At 37.0% G+C, this 11990-nt stretch overlaps 1 protein-coding gene across 3 annotated transcripts in view; it reads right to left on the minus strand.

The window, feature by feature from the left end:
• AOPEP (aminopeptidase O (putative)) overlaps positions 1–11915 on the minus strand; it is a 209057-nt gene extending 197142 nt beyond the window's left edge. Inside the window, exons 1-2 of one of the 3 annotated variants that reach the window (XM_087741671.1) lie at positions 11322–11908; positions 10837–10956 (exon numbers count right to left, since the gene is read on the minus strand). The gene's annotated coding sequence lies outside the window, so the exon portion shown is untranslated. Of the gene's footprint in view, positions 1–10836; positions 10957–11321 lie in introns of all 3 variants that reach the window. The other 2 variants (XM_087741672.1, XM_087741673.1) reach the window with 2 other exon arrangements.
• Positions 11916–11990: the final 75 nt, after the last annotated feature.

Consider the following 11990-nt stretch of genomic DNA (forward strand, 5'->3'; position numbering starts at 1 on the left):
ACTGTATAGTTGTACAGATTAAAAAATAGCAGAAACATACCATAAAACAAAAAACTATTTAAAAAAATTCAATTTTAGAGGTTAGTTTGAAACTATTTTTGATGATATCTGTATAACTTCAATTCCAGTAACTCAGACATGTCTATTGCTATCATATAAATAAGCGGCCAAAAGTAAATGCTAAAAAACAGTAAAAGAACCTTGAAGCCCAACCTTGGAACCTTATATAAGCATCAGAGATGTTGCACATGCTGTTAATTGTCTATTAATTCTGCTGTAAAGAAATTATCCACTAACATTCTTGCACTGGACAGTTCTTAACTTAGTGAGGAACTCATACACAGAAGTTTTGCTAAAGCACAATTCAGCACCTTTCTGCCAGCAGCAATAGTCCATACGTAATATACAGAAAAACACCACATTTAAGACAAATTGGAAAGAAGCTGCTATTAGTGTAATTGCTTTGATCATTTATTATATAAGCCCTCTGCTTGATTTCATATCTCCACTATATACTACCATTCTCTGGAGGCAGGAACTCTACATTCATTATTGCCATGATTTCCTTATCACTGTAATAATGAAAAACTCTTCTAGAAATTCAAAAACCCACTGGGAATATGTGTGTGAACCCGCAGAGATAAAGCCCCTTGCTAAGAAGTATATAATAATTCATGAGCGAGGCTTGTTAACAGAACCAGACATTTTCTTCTACCTGCTGAAAAGCAAAAGCCTAACTCCCTGCAACAATACAAAATTGTATAAAATAGCAAAATAAGACAAAATTGATAAAAACATTTCTTAAGACTATATCCAAATTGAGATTTTGGAAGAAAAAGTCCTAAAAAAAAATGTTTAGTTGCAACTCCATCTAGCACTATAGTTCTGTAAAGAAACAGCCACATATAATGCTAGCTTTATAATGGTAATGAGAAGTTAGTTTCCTACATCCCTATTAGCTTTTTCAATCGGTGACAGTTCTTAACATTAAAACTTCAATAAAATGTATCAGATTAGAAATTTCAGAGAATATATATATATATGCATCTCAGGTTGTGAAAGCTGAAAATCAGGTATTTTTGAGGAACAGTTAGATCATTTCATTAGAAGCTATCACCATGCATTTCCAAAGGAGTATGTGGTTAGCATACTCTTTACTACCACAGCATTCTCTGCTTTATGGGCAAGCAACGTGACATTCAAAAATGTTTTTTATATCTGTTTTCAAAGAAAAATAGAGACTAAAGATAGAGCTCTGTCTATAGAAACATTTAGCTGTACAAAATATTGCTAGATATTAGTAGAACACTCCTGTACATCACTCTCTGGGGTTCCACACTATGGACAAGGCATAGGACTCTCAGCTCTTGCCCACTCCTATTCATAGTTGCCCAAATTAACTGTGCACACTTGTCTAGTTTGCTTCATTTAAAATATTTAGAAAGTTCCTAACTTGACTCTAAATATTTGAACTGCTCGAAATACACAACCAATACTCATTAAAAGCAATAATTTTCAAATGCATGCAGGGAGCTATTTCAAATGTGCCTTGTATGTCTGAACTAGAATTTTGGCAGCTTACCCTTCATTCACATCAAAATGTATTTTCATCAGTCAACTGTGTCGTTTCTACCACATTTGGCCTTTCTTAGCCATGTCATCCAAACTCTAGATTTATTAAAAGTACTCTCAAAGTATATATTTTTCATTTCTTTGTTTGCTCTATTTTTTTTGGTGCCTCCACTGACAGATTAATTATAATGTCTAGAAGAGTCCTCAGTGGAAGAATCTAGTTCTTTCCCTTGAGATGAGACAGAAGTATGTGAAATGCTCCTCTGTTGTTTTTAAATACCTCTGCAGAAGGGAATTGTTCAGTTTCACTAGTTAGCATGATTCATTTTTTCATAATATTAAATTAAATATTCTTTCCTGTAAATATTTTTTCCCCTCTAAGCTTCACTAAGTTCATGTTTCCTCGAGTTTTGGATAAAGAGGACCTAGTTATACTGTGGAAGCACTCATTTGCTTCTCACCCCTTCTAACCCCCACCCCCACTCAGAGGTCACTCTTCCATCTCTCCAATGACTTGACACACCAGTTCAGAATAGGCAGATTATTAAAATAAAGTTTAAGCTATGCTCTGAGTCTAAATAGTTCATTTTGCCCATAATAAATGAAGACCATTTACATAGCCTGGTCATTCAACAGATCCACAGGGGCAGCAGAGCCCCAGCAAGAAAGGCAATAAATACTTGCATTGCTAAGGCTGGAAGTGGTGTTTCTTTGTAACCTCAGCCTTTAAACAGCAGTGTTTGCTCTATTAAACCTGAGCTGATATCACTATAACCACAAAACAATTCTTTCAGCTTTTTGGTATTTTTTAATTTGCACACTGAATTTCTCTTTCTGTAATACTTTGTACTTACTGCTGTTGAATTTCAACTTAAAGATTTCAACTCATTTTTAAAAATCACTTACATCCTGAACTCCACAGTGCTTGTGCAACCTCTCCAGATTGACCCTACCCAATCACTTGACTAATGCAAGCATAAAACACGTGAGGGTGTGTATTCACAACAAAACTAGAGCCAATCCTGGCCTGAGATGACACAACAGGAAATGTGTCTTTCTTCCTCAAATTTCTGCACAGCCTTCCTTCCTATGAAGCTACATGAGTGCTGAGGACAACTCAAGGGAAGAGGCAGGAACATGCAGCTGGGGACAGAATATGATCGCCCTTCAGGAGGCAGTTCAGATTGGGACAGACTTAAACCCAGCATGAGGCCATATCCAAATTTAACAAAAGTTGACCAAAACCCATGACAGGCTCAACCACATTTACGTACGTTGAAATAAATTCAAAATGCTCTCAGAGTTAAAAATTAAATCACTGGTGAATGCTGAAGGTGGTCTTGAGACTTTTCTTTGGTGCGTTTTTAAATTACACACAAATAAAAAAAATTAAAAATTAATTTCAAAGGCAAATTAAAGAAAGTTAATATAGGACACAACAGTCCTTCCAAAGGCAAAGCAAAACTTCTTTAATTTCTTCATTATCTAATAGCTCAGTTGTTTAGTAAGAGAAAGCAATCAGATTATTTTAACAACTTTAACTTTTGACAAGCCTGCATGGTTTTTTCCACTAAATATTCATAAACTGATTGCCTAACAATTCACTTAGCTTAACTTAATCCTCTGGAAAGAAACTAAATTTATAAGTCTATTGAAAAATTGCAATTTCACTGATAGAACAGGCCTAGCAGAGAGCCACCAACATGGCTAGAGGACTGAAGCACAGAAATGTAGGAGGAGAGGCTGATGGCACTGGGTCTGGTCAGCCTTGGGATGAGGCAGTTAGGGAAGATTACCTGCTATATCCCAGTACCTAAAGAGGTGTGTACACAAGATGCAGCCAGACTCTTCTTGGAGGGGCACAGAGAAAAGACAAGCAAAAAGATATCAAGCTGTCTTGCAAATATAACTACATTCCATATTATACTGCATTAAATAGAGCTAACTTTTTTAATAATACAAAAAATGCTCATTTTTATATTCCGCAGAGCTGTTTCGTTGTTGTTTAACTGAAATACTAAATGAAAAAGTAAGGAGCAAATAAAAAATAAGAACAGAAATACATCATTTTAAGAATGAGTATACCAAAATATACTCCCAGGAAACAGTGTTCTTCACATTACCAACAGAAGTCTAGAATGTAGCTGAAATAACAAGAGAACAAATAGAATATTACTCTTCTGCTCCAGGGTCAAGTTAACCAGAAATTTGCAAGATAGATTATATGTTCAGAAGTAGTCAGACTACATCACTGTTTTGAAAGTTGCTGATTTATTTTCCCTAAAGAATTTAACTTTAATACGTATTTCATTGCTATGGTATTAGGGTGATCTTCCACACAATATTCAGAGTGCCTACTTTAAAATGTTAATTGTTTTTAACAATAAAGATGCCTAAGTGATATTATTTAGATGCCTAAACAATATTGTCTGCGTTGATTGTTTTTTGAAAGAAAATTCCTTAAGAATCTTTTTAAAGGCATCTTAAGACATCTTCTGCAAACTATACGACAGATTTTCAGGAAGTATACAGCTCTACAGAGATAGTACCTAGTGCTTTTAATGGAGATTGGGCCACTAAATGTCTTCTTAGGAAGGGAGGGATAGGAAAAAGGGGAGACATGACCAGAAGCTTAAATGCACAGTGAAGTCTAATTATTTACTGCCTCCAATGACTCTAAAAAGCTCTGAAACAGAATTACAAAGCTAACACTAGTACAGAAAAGACTTTGGGGAAAATGGTCCTTAAAACTTAAATCAATTGTTACTTCAGTAATAAATTAAGATGAATCCAAGGACAAAAAAATCTTCAAGATACACTAATGTATCTTTAACAAAATTCATTCCATACATAAATTTTAGGGATGGAAGCAGAGAAGCATTGTGCTTGTTTCAGAGAGAGAATATAAAACAAAACCTACAATGTGAACAGGAAAGGACTTTACCAAAAGTTAACAATAATTTTTAAAAGCTTTTCAGATCATTAAATATTTGTATTTGAATCCTGGAACTTCACTTCACTATGGGAACTCCTGTATTTATAAACTTTTGACTATAACACACTATGGTAAGAAAGAAATGATGACATGAGTGTTAGATTACTTTCTACTTTTCTTTTCTTTAAGCCAGCTTAAACAACAATGCTAATCTTCAGTCACAGAACTTCACAATGTTCACTGAACTAAACCAAAAGGACTTTAAGGTAAGATTAGTTAAGTTTTCTGGCACATAAATAAAATATTCATTCAAAACATTTCTTGAAAATTATACATAGCACTACATTCAAGGTGTGCTTTTATTATTTTCTTTGCAGGTATTTATTTACCCTAACGGACAAAATTTTCCATAATTATATTCCAAAGGACTTAGTGTGCCCTCTTGTGTGTGGGTAACGTTACACCACTATGCATTAAATCAGTTGGGTACATATGCAATAAAAATTCTCTCTTTAAAATTATATTATAAGCGATTATAAAATACAAACAATACACACCGCCTTTAAACTATTCTTCTTACAACTTCAGACTCACATCAGACCAAAATTTATAGAAGATAAGTATAATCCATGCTAACACAATGTATTTTCCAGATTTTTTAAAAAAAGCAAATATCAATATAGCTGTAAAACAGTTGTGCTTTTTAATCCTATTTTATTTACACCTGCTTTATTAACAAGAAGTTTAATGATAAAATGATGCCTTTTTGGAAAGCACACAGCATTTGCAATTCAGAAAAACAGTATAAGGCTACCCAGAATTTAGAATAATCTAACAGAAATATTTTAAGGCATGTATATGATAGTCACCTGATTAAGAGCTAGAAAGGTGATTTAAATGTTTCATTTGGGCCCAAAGCTGCGTTACGTAAGAATTAACTTGACATGAGATGAACAGATGGATTGTCTTCAACAGAACTGCTAATTCTATGACATTAAAATACATGGTTAAATGGTTGCATTCCAAGTAAGATGGATATCCACTCCTCCTTCAGGCTGTGCTTGCCTTATCGAATATTGGATCTCAACCACCCTGGGAGAATGTCTCAGTTTTATCCAAAAAGAAAAGACAGGAATGAACTGTTTATTTGGTCACTAAAATAGACAGCCTTTTTGATACCAAGAAAAAAGTAAAAGACCAGGGCAATGACTAGACACCCAGCAATGAAACAGATGACATAGGAATCACATTAAAGCAAACCAGAAATCAAACCAAGTGAGGAAAAAAAAAAAGACAAGCAAAAATTTATAAAGGAAGGATGCACTTCAACAAAAGAGGAGGATAAAAATTACTGCAGAATGGTAAATAAGTAATTTTAAAAAAATTTCTTAAAAGGACCACAGTGAAAACCCATAACTGAAAGGGACAAAAAGATATACATGTAATATACATTGTTGCATTTATTTAAATGCTAGGCATATCTTTGTTTTCAATCAGTACTGCTGTTTCAACAATATTGTAAAAACATGCTGATATTTTGTTTGAAATTTAGCATCTACACATACACTGTCCCTCATTGGTTCAACATGACTAAATCAGGAAGATAAGACAGAGAGAAAGTATGTGTGCACTCACAGAAGCAAAAAGTTGTAAGGACAGGTACAAGAGACAGGTGAGAAGAAAAAAGAAAAAAAAAGTGTAGCTGTGCAACGATCAAACGTGCTTGTAAATCTCATGCTCTCCTCTTTATTTGAATTGTGATGTCTTTTCCTAAATATGTGATAATTTGGAGAGTTTAACAGAACAGACTGTAAATAATGATTTAATCTACCATTTGATTCCAACTGCATTTGATTAAATGCAACTTCTGTCTTTTCTTCAATCAAGTCTTCCCAAAAATGTACAAAAATCATAATATAGTTATCCCACCAACATGTTTTCTACTGCAAGTACTAAAATACAGCTTATCAAAATCCTAAGCAAAATCAATAGGAGCTGCAACATTACACAAATTTGCAAGGCAAGCCTAGGTATAGAAAGGCGGGTATCTTCCCTACTTTTTTTCTAATTGAATACAGATTCAGATGAAGTGTAACAAACTTAACTTCCAAACAGCCTATGATCGTGGAACTAATTCAGACTAGTATTTGTCATTCAACATTTTGCTCACTTTCCAACAGGAGTTGGAGTATGAAAGATACAAAGAGAAATGGGGCTTTTGTTTTAAACAAAAAGAACGGCCTACTCTAACTACACAGAAATGGAAAGCCTTGCCTATATATTCATACCTCATGTATTTTTTGAACACTGATGTAATGTATGTTGTATTGTTACTAAAGTGGTTTAAATACCTCTAAAGTGTTTTCCAGACAATCAAAAGCCATTTGTATGCATTCTGCCATACAAATGTCAAAGCATGCAGGTATCATTTGGTTCATTTTGTGGTCCAGCTATCTAATACAGTCTTTTAACTGAACTTCTATACATTCTGCATTTCCTTTCATTCTTCCTTAACAGGTTAACAGAATAAATTGTAATCATGGTGTTCACATAATACAAGAAACATACTACTTCAACTGCTGAAGCAATATCCTTGCTGTACACCTTGGAAGTTGTCTGTACATATCCGAGCTTTGTATATGCAAACAGTACATCTTTTACTACTGCTTCCTAAATATGCTGTTCTGAGTCAGTATTCCTTGGATTTGATAGGACAAGTTCCTCACTACCTTATGCACATATCAAGGTACTGTCATCATAGAGAAGATACTAGAGCCATTATTTCTGACGTCTTTTTTGAGATACTTCTCCTGCACAGTCTTCTGTAATATTTTTTGCTATATTCTGTCCATAATACAAATATCTGGTTTTCATTTTCTTGAAAGTAATGCATTTCACCTTTAGAAAAGGAGATTCACTAGCTGGATTCTAAGCCTGAAAACAAATTAGGAACTGTAATGCTACCACAAATTCTTGATGATCATTTTACAAACACTGTTTTGTCTCACAGTTCTTCTACACACAAAGATGTAACAAATTACTAGTACATTTTAAAAATAGACCTCACATTCAATGCACCTTCCTTATCAAGTGTACTTTGTAAATCATAAAAATATAAGGCAAGCTAATTGTTTGGTTATATGTTTTAATATTTTAGAAGACAGTTGTTTGCAAAAGAATAAACAACAACAATAGCAGATGGTGGCCAACATGAATAGAGTCACTCTTGATCACCTGTGCATAATAGAGTTGCATAAAAGGCACAAAGATGGGAAATAGGGAAGAAGTGATCCTTTATGGAATGATATTTGTATAACATTGCTTTTCCACTTAATACAGAAAGCATTGGCCTGAATTAGAATCATACGCCTCTGAAAGCAAACCCAAGAAAAGAGCTTCCAGGCCAAATAAAACATGGTTGCAAAGTAGACAAGATTAGATAATAAATGAACTTCCTAAAAACATCTATAGCAAAAAATGTTTATTTGTGGTAAGAAATACACAGTAATGCACAGTTCTGGTTGTTATAGTTAAAAGGAAAATGAAATAAAGAGACAGGAGAAGGGAAGAACTTGGAAACATAATTCCATCCTACAGGGGAAAGTGGAGAAGAAAAAAAAATGGGCATCTGAACTACCCTGGGAATATACCCACTACAAATAGTAAACTAAGAAAGTGAGAATAACTGTTATACAAAGTACTCTACTTAAACCTGCAAATAGTCTATTAAAAACTAGAATGATCAATTATGATACTTGGAACTGATGCTTCATTTTTCCAAGAAGCTGTTATTTTCAATTGCTAACAACTAACTATTCCAGTCTAATTCCACTCCAACACTAATAATCCACATGAGAAAATCAGAAAACCACCTGAACTTGTTGGGAGGTCCAGCACAGGTACAAGGTGGAAGCAAATGAAAGGCTTACAGATTTTTTAAAAAAAAAAACAAAAACAAAACAACCACCTTGAAAAACAGAGAAGATACATGGTCATTAGAGATGACTCCATAATATAGTGGCACAAGCTAGAAATGTACTATCCAGAATGCACTGAATCATCTACTCCCTTTCCAAGCACACAGTTTATTTCATTGCACTCCTGCTAGATCAGCCAGTGACAGACTGTCTTACATTGTTAATACACAACAGTGAAAGGTAGGTGCAAAATGCAGTCATCTAAGAGACATCTTCATGGCAAAATGTAGGACTACGCCAAACATGTTCTTCTGTAAGCATACACAAAATACCTCTTATTTCAGAGCACAACTGTAGCTGTTTCTTTTCATGCATTTCCAAAATCTCAGAAAACAAAAATGAATGAAAGAGAGGGCTATATGAGAGATGATCAAGAGAACTGCTCTCCAACCAAGCCAGGCAGTTTTTGACGTCTGTCAAGCCCTGGAAGATTCCCAACTTAAAGCTGTTCCAAATATTTGAAGACATTAACTGGTTAATGCCTTAAAAAAATATATCAATATTTTTTATTGTGCAAAATCAGAGTTGCACAAACTTATTCACACACAAATAGCAGGCATTAATCCCCAAGACAGAGGCCATTTCTATCTCAGCTTTTCTGTTTTGCAAACAGTCCACAAACTCATTCCCTGAAATAATAGCCAATTAAAGCAATTAAATAGAAATTTACACAAATCGAGTTTCCTAGAAAACTAAGTACTGTCAGACAAACCCTACCAATTTATGCTAGGTCTGTTTGAAGATATTTCTCCCAGCTGCCGGTTCTGCCAGAATCATCCCCTTTGAACAACAGTCAACAGAGACGGGTATCTCCAGGCACAGTCACTCCATCCCACAGCCTGGCACATGCAGCCAAAATGGTAATTTAAGCTAATAATCTAGGCTGCAAACAAGGATCTCTGAAGCACAGACACCAACTTGTTTGTATTATGTACTCACTATATTCTTCAAAAGGTGTAGAAATATTTCAGCACCACAGACTTCCCCTACATGCCACTGGCCAATGTTCAGATGCCACACATTTAAACAACACCAGCTTTTTATCCCCATGTAAGAGACACTAGAAAATAAAGCCATCTTTGATTTCTTTTCCCCTTCAGTTAAGCACGATTTGCTTCATCCGTACATAAAAGGTAATTCAATTGCTTTCAACATGCAGGTATTATAGAATTATAACCTACAATGCTCTTCACTTAGCATTTAAAGACATTTAAAAACAAAACAAAAAGTCTTTTGGATAAATACTCTCTTTAATCATTATAAGAGGTTTATAATTAATTCCCTTTAAACTGCTTTCAAGGATGCTTCTTCCAAATCCGCTTTTATGAATTTGTCACACAATGTAAGACACTAAGATCTTACCAAGAAGTCAGCTTTCAACATCAGCAACAACAGTAATTTTACTCTTTAAATATCAAGTAATATGTATACATAATTTTCAGTAATTACAAACTTGTTTTTATTCCACACACTTAACACAAATAGCTAAGCCATCTTAAGCCTCTTTCAGGTAGGAATGAGTTCTTCTGTAGTAGAAAGTAAGGCTTAAACAAACTAACAGAAATATTTTCTACTGTTAAACTACTGTAAACCAATCCAGACAAAAGAGCTTGCAGACCTCACTCTGCGTCACAAGAAAACCAGCACACCTCATAATGAGGCTTTGATGTGAAAGTTAATTCAATTAGTAATATCCCTTGACAAAGCAACTGGTGCCTTTCCAGAAGCCTCCTTTTAAGTCTGGAAACTATAGAAATAGTGAGCTTAATGGAAGACCTTCTTTACCAACTACAAGTTGGCAGCAGTGGAAGGTGCTTCCCATGAGTTGAAATTACAAGTCAAGATAGAAAACCCCTTCTTTCAGCTGAAAGAAGGAAAACACCAGAAAATCAAAGTCCCCTTCCGCTCCCAAAATACCCATTCCTGAAGAAAAACACATAATTAACCAAAGATTGAGACAGAAGCGTAACATACTATCAGTAAATGAGCTAGGAAGAGCATCCTGATATCCCCCGTACACTCTCTTTAGTCCACTGATGGTTCTTTGTATTACAGCAGTGACCAAATATCTAAAATAATTAAGCAGAGCCCAAATATATGCAGCTACATGTTTTACAAGTCCCTGCCCACAAATCTACAATGACTATGTTTACAGAAAACCCGTTTGTGTACAGGTGGAATTTTCAATTTGTTGTTTTACAAAATGATTTGAAGGTGGACACGGTCCTGGGCAACCTGCTATCCCTAACCCTGCTTGAGCTGGGGCATTGGACTAGGTGGTCTTTAGCAATCCCCTTCAACCTCAGTGATTCTGTGGAGATGCTGAACAGCATTAAAGAGGTGCAGAATTACCTTGGATTTTATTTCCACTCAAAATACACAAGGAAGGGGCGCGTGTGTCTGATTTTCAGGAGATGGAGTGTGCAGGTGAGAAGATACTCATACACAGGAAGTGTCCAAATCAAATTTGTGCTGAAACAGAATGCGTTTTTAACTCAATGCAGCTATCATTTATAAATACCACCTTCAGCATGACAGAACTATTTCCTTAATGCTGGAATCAGAAAAACAGTATTCTCTTTCCAATGTTGACATTGGAAAGCCACCTCAGTCACCCAGATTGACCTTTGCAAAACTAAGCATTACCCTAAGTAAAGGACGTAACACACAACTAAGCCAAAATCCTCAGATAAATTACAAAATGTCACTTACTAAGACATGAGTTTCACCTCTACGTTTCCAAGTGTTAAAGAGGCCAACGAGCAGAAAAAGCTTGTTAATCAGCTCTGAGAAGCTTGACCACAATTACACTTAAAAGTTCTTTCAGGAAATGATACCTAAAACTAGAGTCCTACAGGAAGGGCACCGATTCAAGCTGCACAAGCAGTGTGAGAAAAGACGACAGGTATGGCTGGCCGCACACCCCCGCATTCTGGTCGCTCTGTTGCTTACTACTCTCCAGCTGCAGCAGTTTAGTTTGTAAGAAAAGGCAGGGACGGTAGCTTTGTAACTTCCAGAGGCGCCTCGGCGGACCGGCCCGGCGCCGGGGGTGGGAAACGCTGCGGTGCAAGGGCAACCAGCGCGGCCAGCCGAGCGCGGCTCAGCCCGCTACGGGGCACCCGGCTGCCCCTCACGCCCCCTTCGCCCGGGGCGGGGGCCCCGTGCGCCGCGCCAGGCCAGGCCAGGCCAGGCCGGAGGCAGAGGGCTGGGGCGTGACGGAGAAGGGACGCTCACCACGGCAGGCACCGCCGGCGGCCGTTTCACCGCCAACGCGCCGGCTGCGGGGGCCACACGGTGCGTGCGGAGGCGTGTGAGAGGGGGAGAGCGGGACCAGCGGCCGCTGCCTTTCCCGCCCCGCCGGGCGCCCAACCGCCGCAGCCGCAGCTTTACCTGCCGGGCTGCGCCGAGCCTCCGCCGCCCTCCACGCCGGCCGCGGCGCTTTTTGATGACCTCATGCACCCGGCCCCGCCCCTACCGCCCCGCCCCCGGGCCCCGCAGGCTCCGCC

Source organism: Nipponia nippon, unplaced genomic scaffold (genome assembly GCF_047370975.1).
Source record: "Nipponia nippon isolate SJK-2023a ecotype South Korea unplaced genomic scaffold, ASM4737097v1 scaffold_8, whole genome shotgun sequence".
In the NCBI taxonomy this organism is placed as follows: Eukaryota; Metazoa; Chordata; class Aves; order Pelecaniformes; family Threskiornithidae; genus Nipponia; species Nipponia nippon.